This window comes from Bison bison, unplaced genomic scaffold, assembly GCF_000754665.1.
Source record: "Bison bison bison isolate TAMUID 2011002044 unplaced genomic scaffold, Bison_UMD1.0 scf7180017864302, whole genome shotgun sequence".
Classification (NCBI taxonomy): domain Eukaryota; kingdom Metazoa; phylum Chordata; class Mammalia; order Artiodactyla; family Bovidae; genus Bison; species Bison bison.
In genome coordinates, this window is record NW_011494874.1 from 1,663,102 (window position 1) to 1,676,625 (window position 13,524).

Genomic DNA, 13,524 nt, shown 5'->3' on the forward strand with positions numbered 1-13,524 from the left:
TTGGAAGAGACTCTGATGCTGGGAGGGATTGGGAGCAAGAGGAGAAGGGGACGACAGAGGATGAGATGGCTGGATGGCATCACTGACTCGATGCACGTGAGTCTGAGTGAACTCCAGGAGTTGGTGATGGACAGGGAGGCCTGGCGTGCTGCGATTCATGGGGTCGCGAAGAGTCAGACACGACTGAGCGACTGATCTGATCTGATCTGATGTGTGTGCTCAGTCGTGTCCAACTCTTTGCAACCCCATTTGAACAGCAGCCCGCCAGACTCCTCCGTCCATGGAATTTTCCAGGCAAGAATACTGGTATGGGTTGCCATTTCTTACTCCAGGGGATCTTCCTGATCCTGGGATCAAACCTGAGTCTCCTGCATCAGCAGGCAGATTCTTCACCACTGCACCACCTGGGAAGCCCAACTGAAACTTACACAAAATTAAAATTGAAAACAATCTCTGTGGTATTAAAAGTGGATTATAGTAATAGTTGCACAACTTAGTAAATTAGAAAAAAAAATCCCAGTGAATTGGACACTTACAATAGAGGGCAGGAAGATACAATAATCTGACTGGATTAAGTGTGAAGAGATAGTGGAAGAACTGGAGAAAGCTGTACCGACCACCACCTCTTCAACGTCAGTTAGCACACGAATCACCTGGTGGTTTAGTGGCTCAGTCATGTGCGACTCTTGTGACCCCGTGGACTGTAGCCATCAGACGCTGGTGTCCATGGAATTTCCCAGGCAAGAATACTGGAGTGGGTTGCCTTCTCCAGGGGATTTTCCTGACGCGTGGATCGAACCTGCATCTCTTGCACTGAAGGTGAATTCTCTACCAACTGAGTCAGGAGGAAAGCCCTTGAGTCACCTAGAGACTCTTGTAAAAGGCCGATTTTGATTCGGTAAGTCTGGAGCGGGACACAGTTCTGAAGCCCAACAAGCTCCGGGTGACAACACCGATGGCGCTGGTCTGCGAACCGCACTCTGAAGGGTCCAGACAACCAGGGGAGCTTTGCAGTAAGCTGAGCTTAGTCGCTCAGTCTCTATGCGACCCCACGGACTGTAGCCCACCAGGCTCGTCGGTCCACCGGGATTCTTCAGGCAAGAATACTGGAGTGGGTTGCCATGCCCTCCTTCCAAAGGATCTTCCCAACCCACGGATTGAACTCAGGTCTCCTGCATTGCAGGCAGATTCTTTACCCTCTGAGCCACCAGGGAAGCCCAAGAAGTAGCTGAGAAATGGGGGTGAGATCTCTTCAAGAAAATCAGTTACCATGGGAACGTTTCATGCAAAGATGGGCTCAATAAAGGGCAGAAACGGTATGGACCTAACAGAAGTAGAAGATATTAAGAAGAGGTGGCAAGAATACACAGAAGAACTATACAAAAATGATCTTAATGACCTAGATAACCATGATGCTGTGATCACTCACCTAGAGCCAGACATCCTGGAGTGCGATGTTAAGTGGACCTTAGGAAGCATCACTGCGAACAAAGCTAGTGGAGGTGATGGAATTCCAGCTGAGCTATTTCAAATCCTAAAAGATGATGCTGTGAAAGTGCTGCACTCAATATGTCAGGAAATTTGGAAAACTCAGCAGTGGCCATAGGACTGGAAAAGGTCAGTTTTCATTCCAATCCCAAAGAAGGCAATGCAAAAGAATGTTCAAACTACCATACAATTGCATTCATCTCACATGCTAGCAAAGTCATGTTCAAAATTCTCCAAGCTAGGCTTCAACAGTACCTGAACCGAGAATGTCCAGATACTCAAGCTGGATTTAGAAAAGGCAGAAGAACCAGAGATCAAATTGCCAACATCCATTGACTCATAGAAGAAGCCAAGAGTTACAGAAAAACATCTACTTCTGGTTCACTGACTGTGCTAAAGCTTTTGACAGTATGGATCACAACAAACTGTGGAAAATTCTTAAAAGATATAGGAATATCAGACACCTTATCTCTGCTGCCCGAGAAACCTGTAGACAGGTCAAGAAGCAACAGTTAGAACAGGACATGGAACAAGACTGGTTCAGAATTGAGAAAGGAGTACGTTAAGGCTGTATATTATCACCCTGCTTATTTAACTTCTATGAAGAGTACATCATGTGAAATGCCGGGCTGGATGAAGCACAAGCTGGAATCAAGATTGCTGGAAGAAATACCAATAACCTCAGATATGACGACACCACCCTTATTGCAGAGACTAAAGAGGAACTAAAGAGCCTCTTGATGAAGATGAAAGAGGAGAGTGAAAAAGCTGGCTTAAAGCTCAATACTCATGTAAAGTAACTAGCCTCCAATTAAATAAATTCAAAAAAAAAAAAAAAAAGCAATATTTGGAAAAAAAAAAAAAAAAGCTCAACATTCAAAAAACTAAAATCATGGCATCCGATCCCATCACTTCATGGCAAATAGATGGGGAAACAATGGAAACAATGACAGACTTTATTTTCTTGGGCTCCAAAATTACTGCAGCCATGAAATTAAAAGACACCTGCTCCTTGGAAGAAAAGCTATGACAAACCTAGACAGTGTATTAAAAGCAGAGACACTGTTTTGTCGACAAAGGTCAGTATAGTCCAAGCCATGGTTTTCCAGTAGTCATGTACAGATGTGGGAGCTGGACCGCAGAGAAAGCTGAGCACTGAAGAACTGATGCTTTTTAACTGTGGTGTTGGAGAAGACTCTTGAGAGTCCCTTGGACTGCTGGGAGATCAAACCAGTCAATCCTAAAGGAAATCAAGCCTGAATATTCACCAGAAGGACTGATGCTGAAGCTGAAGCTCCAATTCTTTGGCCACCTGATGTGAAGAACTGAGTCATTGGAAAAGACCCTGATGCTGGGAAAGATTGAAGGCAGGAGGAGAAGGGGACAACAGATGATAAAGTGGTTGGATGCCGCCACTGACTCAATGGACATGAGTCTGAGCAAACTCTGTGAGATACTAAAGGACAGGAAAGCCTGGCATGCTGCCATCCATGGGGTCACAAAGAGTTGGACAGGACTGAGCGACTGAACAACAACAAGCTGCCCCAGGCAAATAACCTGTAGGGAGTGGGTGGGGGCCAGAAAGGGTTCTCCCTTCCTTTTTCAAGATGGCGGGAATAACAACATGACTGCTGTAGAACTGGATTCAATGAGGGATAGAACAGAGTGTGTGGGCAAAGGGAGTTAAAACTACTAGTCACAGCATTTAAGACAGGAGTGTGCTGGAGAGAGCAGCAGGGTGGCAGGAGTTAGAATCACTGAGAACCGAAGGAAAGTGGGGAGAGTCCAATGAGGGCTGGCGTGACACGATCTGATGGCTTGAGTCCTGGAAGAGGATAACACTCCAGGAACTGTAAGGACTAACTAAAACAGGACTAATCCGTTCCTGCAGAAGCAGTATCAAAAGAATGAAAATACAGTAAAAAAAAAAAAAAAAAAACTTTCAAAAAATCATACTAAAAGTTCTAGAAGCTAGGATATACCCAACATTAAACCGTCACTCACTAAGGAATATAACCCTGTCCTCCCAAAACCTGCACAAGCTTCAACCCTCAGGAGCCGCTCAGCACTTTCAGGAGGAGCCATCAAATGCCACATCCTTAGGCGCTGGGCTCCCAGGCCCCTCGTTCAGAGTCCTCTCCGTCTTCTGCCCGTCCACCCGTCGGAATTCAGTTCAAATGTAGCCTGTTAAAACCTAAGTTCCCACTGCATTTGAGACAAGGAAACATCACACTGTAATCATCCACTCCAGGAGCCAACAGAAACACAGTCCACCTTGTACCTCTCCCTCTATTTAGGGCACCAAGGGCACAGAACCATGAGGAGGACAACGAAACGCAGCACTCAAACCCGCGACTCAGAATCCTAGACTCAGCTGCTGAGTAAATACCACCCGCCAGAGGCGCCACAGAGACCACTTCACGGAGCGAAGCTCACCCGACAGAAGAAACCAGCTGCCCTCCTCACATTTAATCACATACAATACTCTGAAGAAGGCAAGCCAAGATTATCTGCTCAGGATGCTGAAACTTTCTGTACCATGGATTCCTCATAATAATATTCTTAATACAAAAGAGTATAAAGGAGGGACTTCCCAAGTGATCCAGTGGTTAAAAGTCTGCCTGTGACACAGGCGACATGGATTCAACCCCTGATCTGGGAACTACGATCCCATATGCCCCATGGCAACTAAGCCCGTGAGCCACAACTCCCAAGCCACGAGCTCTAAACCCCACGCTCCACAAGAGAAGCCACTGCAACGAGAAGCCCACACGCCACCCCCAGAGCGAAGTCCACGCGCGGCAACAAGGAGCCTGTGCGCTGCAACGAAGATCCAAAAAAAAAGATGACAAAGAGATCGATTATATTAATAGTAATACTATATTAAACAAATTTAGGATTTTTTAAAGTTTATTTCACATTGAATAACGGGTTCTAGTAGCAGATCCACTAACTACTGTAATTTCAAAGTAGTGATGAGTATAAATGATGTTTGATATTCTGCAACAGCCATAATGTGATATGCAAACACCTGTGGTTTTCACTGGTGATAAGTCACAGGTCTGTTACTACGTGATTTGTTGCCCATGTTCATAATTGAAGAGCACATTAGAACTCAGTTAGAAGTTCAGTTAAAAATTAAGATGTAAAATGTTTCTCCCCATCTAGGTTGACATACCTCCTAAATTCTGATCAGATTAAGAAGCCCCAGGGAGTTCCCTGGCAGTCCAGTCGCGTCAGGACTCTGTGTTCTCAGTGCCAAGGGCCTGGGGTTCAATCCCTGGCCAGGGAACTAAGACCCTGCAAGCCTCACACTGTAGCCATAAAAAAGAAGAGCCCCAGTAAGTGAATACTGTCTAAAATAGCAGACACCATACATCTCACCACCACTCGTTCATCAATCTTAACACCTGGTTACGGTCATGTTAGGCCAGGGACCATGTCTTACTTGTCTTTGGGCTTACAGGTCCATTACATATTAGATGAATGAACAGCCATTTATCCTCCTACTGGACTGTCAGCTCCCTGACCACAGAGGTTCAGTCTCAACAACAATGTAGAGCAGGCACTGGAATCTTGAAAGAGGAAGTGTGTGAGTATCTTGTCTCCTTGGTTGGATGATAATCCTCCTGGGCTCAGGGATCAACTTACACATCTTTGATTTCCCAGAGTCCAGTATACTGCTTCTCACATAAAACCACTCAAAAAAAAATTTTTTTTTGACAGCACCACGAGGCATGTGGAATCTCTGTTTCCCAACCAGGGATTAAACCCACATCCTCTGCAGTGCAAACTCGGAGTCTCAACCACCAGACCCACCAAGAAAGCCCCTAAAACCACTCAAACATTTATTAAATGAAACATTAAGACAAGACAGAGCCTCTGAAGCAAAGATTAAAGTAGAGAATGAGCACCTGGACCAGTTCTGTTGTAGCAGGAACACACATACACACACACACCCCACCTACCCCACTCCACCCCACCCCCTACAATGGTGAGCCTGGCTATGAACCAACCGACGGAAAAACAGCTTAATGTCACAGGGATAAACTACAATATGGTTACTTGAAAATATGTGAAAAATATTCCCATTCTTAATTTTAAAATATAAAAACCTTTAAAATTCCTTCCTCATGAATGGTTCTTGCTTCTTTCTCATAAAAATCTACAGTTATGTAGCACAAGACTTCCCTGGTGGCCCAGGGGATAAGAACCCGCCCGCCAATGCCGAGGACACTGGTTGGATCCCTGATCCCGGAAGATTCCACATGCCGCGGAGCAACTACACCCGTGCACCACAACTGAGCCTGAGCTCTGCAACAAGAGAAGCCGCTGCAACCAGAAGCCTGAGCACCGCACTGAAGAACAGCCCCTGCTCAGGGCAGTAAGAGAGCGCAACAGAGACCCAGCAGAGCCAAAAAATTAAAATGAAAAACAAAAAGACTAACGACATTGTAAAGCAACTATACTACATAAAAAACAAAATAAAACAATATAATTTTTTTAATGTAGCACAGGCTGATTTGACTTTAGTATTAATACCATCTACCCTACTGTTTAAAATTCCATACTACAAAACAGAACCAACATTACTCAGTTTCCAAATTACCAATTGTCAGAGAAGCAGTGAAGTTGGTAAAAATGCTGAAAGGTAAGACTGGGGGGCAGGATAAACTGGGAGATTTCGATTGACATATACACACTACCAAATATAACACAGCTAGTTAAGGACTCTTTATACAGCACAGGGAACTCTACTCAATACTCTGTAACGGCCTATCTGGGAAAAGAATCTAAAAAAGAGCGGATACATGTGTAACACATCCATTCTGCTGAATACCTGAAACAAAGTACTGTAAGTCAACTATAGTCCAATAAAAATTTTAAAGTAATAATAACAAATAAGTGGAAAGGGTTAGAAAAGGTAAGAGTAACTGCCAACTAAGGGTCAATGAGAAGTAAAGACAAAGCATTTCTGAAATCAGAAATACAAGGCTACACATTTTGGAATTTACAAAAATGTGATCCGTACACCACATTTCAGGCCCAATCATCTATGTGAAAACCAACCCAGAATTCTTCCCCTAGGCAGAGAAAGACTCCCCCACGTCACCCTCGCCCCTGAACCCATCGGACTTGTGTGCTGCTCATGCCGTGAGACGAACACACACTTTCTACTTCTACTACAATCATCAAGACAAAAATACAAGCTCCGTACAGATAGCAAGTATCTTAATTTACCTTCACGTCACCCACGAGAGATAGTAGTAACTTGTATATAGCAATTCAGCAAAAAACGCTTGATGAATGAGGATTATTTTTTTCAAAACAAGACACATCTTGTACTCTGTTATGAAAAACAGATGTCAGATGTTCAGAGGATAACCTGTCATTGATATTTTAAATGCACTGAAAATGAAAATTGGGAATGTCTACCAAATAAAGTTATTTCTATTTTTGATGTCTATTCCTAACAAATAGGACCACATTTCATATTTCTACACAAACTAACCTAGCTGAGATATAAATTAAAATGGTCTCTAAGACAATACCAGACTATGAAAATCTTTACATTTATTTTAAAAATGAGGTTCTTTAGGCCTATAGCCAAACTAGTCAGCGACAAAATCCACTACGTTTTGATTCTTGCTCAAGTTTTTTACCAGTATACAATAAACACTAGAAATTACTAGATGATTAACTCAACAATAATACATATAGGTGATGTAAGTTTCTTGAGGGCATAGACTTTGTCTACGCCCAGCACTGACCCAATGGACATGAGTGTGAACAAACTCTTGGAAAGAGTGAAGGACAGGGAAGCCTGGCGTGCTGCAGTCCATGGGGTCGCAAAGAGTTGGACGTGAATTAGCGACTGAATGACAACAAAGACAGATCTAGCACCACGTATCTGGGAGGTGCGCCCCACAGATATTTGCTGAAAGAACGACACTCATCCTAGCTCCTGGCTCTCACTGACACGCTCTGGGAGCGTCTCACCACGGCTCACATCCACCCATGGAGCCTCTCCAAGTATCAGCACCATCCTCCTCTTCAAGGCCAAGGGAACCAAGGTATCACATGCAAGTTTCTCAAGCCTGCTTTAGGCGATAAACGAACATGCTTCACCCTCAGTATAGACGATTCTATAGTCAAATTAATCTTTATATGAATACTTCAGAAGTCATTAAGTGGCCCTTAATGGGGGAAAAAAAAGATTTCCATTCAATTCCTTATGTGCCCTACTAAACTAAGTATAAGATTTCTCAAAGTGCATTTGATATAAAAAAATTCTGAACTTCTAAGCCTCTTCTAAATAATAAATGGGGAGCAGAATGGTGTGAAAATACAAATGGGGAGAAGGGTGTGAACATGACCTTCTTTAGAGCAATCTAGTATCTAAAACTAGTCTGTGGATAAAAAGCTTTAAAAGGCATGTAGTTCACCCTCCCACATGAAGCATGAATCCCCTGGTCACCAACAGGTGGTCCTGCAGTCTTTGACAAAGAGACTTTGATATTTCCTATACGGAACACTCACTGTCTCTCAAGTCAACCCATAACTCTCCTGGATAACTCCATCTCAAAAAACATTTTGGCTATTATTATTAACTGACCTTCTGACCCCAGCTTCATCTCAGCATGGTGAGTACCCAAGCTTTTTCTAGCAATAAAGACCTAGAATCACTGTATGTTCAACCTGCTTTCACTACACACCCCACTCTTCCCAATTCCCATTCAAAAAGTAGTCAATGAAACCAAGTCAGGAAGACATTTCCCCAATCAAAGACAAATTTTCATTCAAAAATCATTGGGCACGGAATCATACAATCTTAAGAACTGAAAAGGCCTTGCGTGTGTGTCAGTCACTTAGTCCGACTCTTTGTGACCCCATGGACTGCAGCCCGCCAGGTTCCTCTGTCCACAGAATTCTCCAGGCAAGAATACTGGAGTAGGTTGCCATTTCCTTCTCCAGGGGATCTTCCTAAACCAAGGATCAAACCCTGGCCTCCTGAATTGCAGGCAGATTCTTTACCAAAAAGGCCTTGGATACCATCTAATTCTACTTTTCATCTCTTGTAAGAATTGCTTCAATCTCTGGACAGTACATCGATGGCCCAGAATTAAGCTTAAGATGGCGGGCAAAATGTAAAGGCTCTTTGCTTCGAATGTTAAGTAATTCTGAGTGTAGCTTTAAATACTTGTTTGATTCAATTTAAAAAGAAGGAGGACTTCCCTGGTGGCCCAGTGGTTAAGAATCTGCCTGCCAATGCAGGGCAGAGACATGGGTTCCATCCCTGGTCTGGGAAGATTCCACATGCTGTAAGCCTCCAAGCCGCAAGTACTAAAGCCTGAGCACCCAGAGCCTGTGGTCTGCAAAAAGAGGAGGAGGAGAAGCCAGAGCACCGCAGCTAGAAAGCAGCCCTGCTTGAAGCAATTAGAGAAAGTCCGCGCACAGCAACGGAGACCCAGAGCAACCATAAACAAACTAATATTTTACAAGGGGGGTCGAGAAGGCATAAATTAGGATAAACAAGGTCCTCCACAGAGAACTAGATTCAATAGCCTATAATAAGCCATAATGGAAAAGGATATGAAAAAGTATATAGACATATATGTATAACTGAATCATTTTGCTGTATACCAGAAACTAATACAACACTGCAAATCAATTATGTTTCAATAAAATATTTTTTAAAAATTTGAAAAGTTGTCTGACAGCACATAGGTCTGGTAGGTAACATGGTTTGACAGAAGCAAATCAAAAGTAACCTGCACCATTTGGTGCTTTCTACCACTTTACTGTCTCTTGCTACATAATTTCCCAGTTATATATATAGAGAGAGAAATTTGTTACCAACTAACAAATTTATTACATCTTTTGAGGGGACTTCCTTGGGGGCCCAGTAGTTAAGACTGGTGGCTCTCAATGTAGGGGGCCGAGATGTGATCTCTGGTCAGGGAACTAGATCCCACGTGCTGCAACTGAGCGCTCACAGGTTGCGACTAAAGATCCCACACGCCACAGTGAAGACGGAAGACCCAGTCTGCTGCAATGAAAACTGGTGCGGCCAAATGAACAATAAAGAAAAAGAAATATGAAAAAGTACTGTCAGTTTTTAATAAAGTAAAATGCATTTTGGGAATCCCTGGCAGTCCAGTGGTTAGGACTCGGCTCTTTCACTGCCGGAAACCTGAATTCAATCCCTGATGAGGGAACTAAGAACCTGTAAGCTGTGTAGTCCAGCAAAAAAAAAAAAAAAAAAGTTTTTTTGTTTTTTTTTTATTAAAAAAAAATAAAATAAAAATGTCTTTTAAAAGACATGAGCTACTAAAGATACACGGTAATTTTAGGCCTAAAACTGAATACATCTTCCAGCACCTAAAGATCTTTCTTTAAACTAATGTATGTGGCTGCATCAGGTCTTAGCTGCCACATGCAAGATCTTCTGTTGCTGTGCACCGGCTTCTCTCTAGTTGTGGCATGAAGGCTAAGTTGCTCCAGTTCATGTGGGATCTTAGTTCCTGGACCAGGGATTGAACCCAGGGCCCCTGCATTGCCAGGCATATTCTTAACCACTTGACTACTAGGGAAGTCTCTAAACATCTTTTTAAAGTAGGACATAGATGGGCATAGACGCTTTACCCAGTCATTCACTCAACAAATTTAACTGTAGGGGTCTACTTCATGTAGGAAGACAGAGAAAACAGAAAGACCTCCATTCTAAGAGAGCTTTGTTTCTAGAAGAGATAGAGAATTACAAATTGAGAAAAGTTCTAGAAAGACAAAGTATAGGATGCTATAAAAACATATGATGGGGAAAACTGATCTAGACAGAAATTCAAAGAAGGATACGCTGAGAAGTGATGTTTAAGCAGGGATCTGAGTGGTGGCATTCTCATTTATGCTACAACAGATTTCCATAAAATCAAAGAGTTGGTACAACAAGCCCAGTACCTTGGCATCTTTATCCTAAAACCTCTTTTTTTAAAAAAGGAAACCAAAGAATGCATAAAGAAAGCTAGTAGCTGAAAGTTCTGGGGGAGAAAGGCAGGGTCTCACTCGTCTTTGGGTATCCCACATTACCTTGCCGAGTAGAATTATTATCATAGTAGTCACTTAAATCTTTGCTGAAACAATGAGTTTACCCTCAGTATTAAATCAGTGTCCATATTATTTTTAGTTCAGCAAAATAAATTTATAAAACTAGATGTTTTCACACAATAAACCCTACTCGGAACTTTGGTTCCAAAAAGAAATGATGCTTCATCTACCTAACAGGATTGGAAGATTCAATAAGCTTACACAGGGCAAAATGCTGGGGTAAATTCTGAAGAGCTTGAAGTATACGGTTATCTGTGCAACCAAAAAGCTAGATAGGTCTCTTCTCACTAAGACAGCTGTTTAGATTCAGTTGTGCTTCTTTGTCATGAATTCTTTACCTCGAGAAAAAAACTGATTCACAGTTTGCACATCCTCTCTAGCCTTGGCTTTCTCCAAAGGGGTGAGACTCCGTAAACTGAAGGTCCCTTTCAGCTCTAGCAACTGACCTGTGTTTTCAAGGGGCCAAGATCACACTCCTCAGCTTAGGTCTTTGACTACCTCCTCATCTACTCTATTTCCCCAGGACCCCACCCTTGCTTTCAGCAATGACAGTACAGAGTTCATAATTTAAGGTCTTTAGAAGACCCAGATTTGCAGCAGTGTGCATGGACCTAGGGAATATCACTTAGTGACGTAACTCAGAAAAAGACAAATACTGCATGACATCACATACTGTATGTGGAATCTAAAAATAACACAAAGGAACATCTATGTAAAACAGAAACAGACTCACAGAGGAAACAAGTTAGCAGTTACCAAAGGGAGAGGGAAGGCGGAAGGGGCAAGTTACAGGTACAGGATGAGAGATACAAATGATGTATAAAATAAACAAGACACAAGAATACACTGTATGGCACAGGGAATTATAGCCATTATCTTATACTTTTAATGGAGTATAATCTGTAAAAATACTGCCTCACTATGCCTTACACCTGAAACTAATATTATACTATAAACCAACTAGACTTTAATAAAAGATCCACAGTCAGATTTAAGTTGAATGTATTCATCCAATTTTAAATCTTCTAAATGATGTAAATAATCTGATTAATTGTTGTAAAACTTCATATGCCCCAAAGGAAAAAATTTTAAAGAGTCAAAACGACGAAATGTCAAATACAGATTTATAATTCCTAACCCCAAAAAGTAAAATTTGAAGTTTTTAAGGTTACCTTTAATTAAGATTTTTTAATTAAGGAAAAGTATCTGTTGTGTTTTAAAATCAGAAAACAGAGTCATAAAAACAATCACTTATATTCAGAAATAAAAATAAATGCAAACTCATTCTTGGACATGCTTTTTTTAAAAAATTACAGTGGCTAGAAAAGAGCTTAAATGTCCAACATATAATGCAAATGTATCTACAAGATTAATATCTTGTAGATACATGAAAATGAAATTTTACAGAAAAGTTAATGTGCTCAAGTAAATTATACAGCTGAAGGCAAATTTACATGTTTAAGATTTGTCTTGTTTAAAATAATTTTTTGGTGTAGTTTTGAAAAGATCTCCTAATTCATCCTTCATTGAGTAGGACTAAAAGTAGGCACCATTATGATACTTCCAGGCAAGAGACCTATTTTTATGATACAAACCAGAGCTACCAGGTACAGATACAGTTTGCCACTAGAATGCTTCAAAAATAGCATACTTTAAAAGAAAAAAAAATTTTTTAAGGTAATGTTTACACTAGTAACTTAATATATTTAGCTTTAGGCACTTTTAAATTTTTTTGTAAATCAATTTAACAACTTAAAATTCTAAACTTATTTTCAGAGAAAAAGCTGATCCTTTCAGTCACTGCATCAATATCAAGATAAACGCTCCTGTGTGACAGATGCTCTTAACGCTTATCTGAACTGTATTTTACATCTACTGAATGTTTCGGGCCTTTAAAGTTCATTATAGTCATAATACTAAAAATCACAATAGCTATACTGCACAACAGCTGTACTGCAATATTCTGTTTTAAAGAGCTGCAGATAGAAGTTAAGTAACTCGTCAAAGGTCACCCAGCAAGTCAGTGACAAAGTTGAGGGTAGGACTAAAAACTTCAACTCCTAGACTACTAACTACTTCAGACTTTTCCAATTCTGCAAAAGAACAAAGTCAAGCGATTTCCCTGCGGTAATTTATAACAGGATACCTCAAACACAGTAGTACACTTAGCGCAAACACTAACAGATAGGCTCACCGGGAACAAATGAGACAACCTGCTCCACCTAGATACCACTGCCACGTTCCTAGATCCTGTAACCAAGCAAAAACCCACTGCTTCTGGATACAGTATATCCGGGGAAACGTTCAGCCTTCAATACATACAATTTATTTTCACACTGACCATTTATAAATTAATCTGTTAACACCTTTTCCCACGCCCAGGTGGCGGGGGGGGGGGGGGCATTAATTTCCTCATTTTTCCAAGAGTGAACTCCCAGACGGCGTATCTCAAAAGTAAGCAGTTCTCAATGAGAACACAGTTACGTAGCCAATGAAAGAAAAGTTCTAATAAGTTGCTTCTTTCAAAGAGATACTTTAAGAGGATGATTACATGCTTGCCAAAATTACTGTTAAAATCGCCCGCCCAGAATAATGGTTCTTGTGAAGCAGCTTTTAAGGCATATCCCTCCCTTGCTGGGCACATACAGTCTGACTTGTTGGACGAGGATGGATCTGGGCACGCTCATACAGCATCCCTAAGAACCAGCTCAGTTCACTGAAAACATCTCCTCCACTCCCAAGTGTGGTCCTCAGCCCTTTCCATACTGTAAGGGACAAGATGACCCCTCCCTTAACAATCTCTCAGGAGAAAGGTTCCCTCCGCGGAGACAAGTGACAGCCGGCCTCCCTCGGATGATTTTTCTTTTTTTTGGAAACGGCCAAGTGCTAACAGCAGAAGAGGCTCATAGTGAGTGGCGGTGCGGCAGCAGG

The 13,524-nt window shown here is 41.7% G+C and overlaps 1 protein-coding gene across 7 annotated transcripts in view; it reads right to left on the minus strand.

Moving 5' to 3' along the window:
* The window catches only part of WDR20 (WD repeat domain 20), a 66,015-nt gene that overhangs the window by 51,802 nt on the left and 689 nt on the right, over positions 1–13,524 (minus strand). The window lies entirely within an intron of this gene.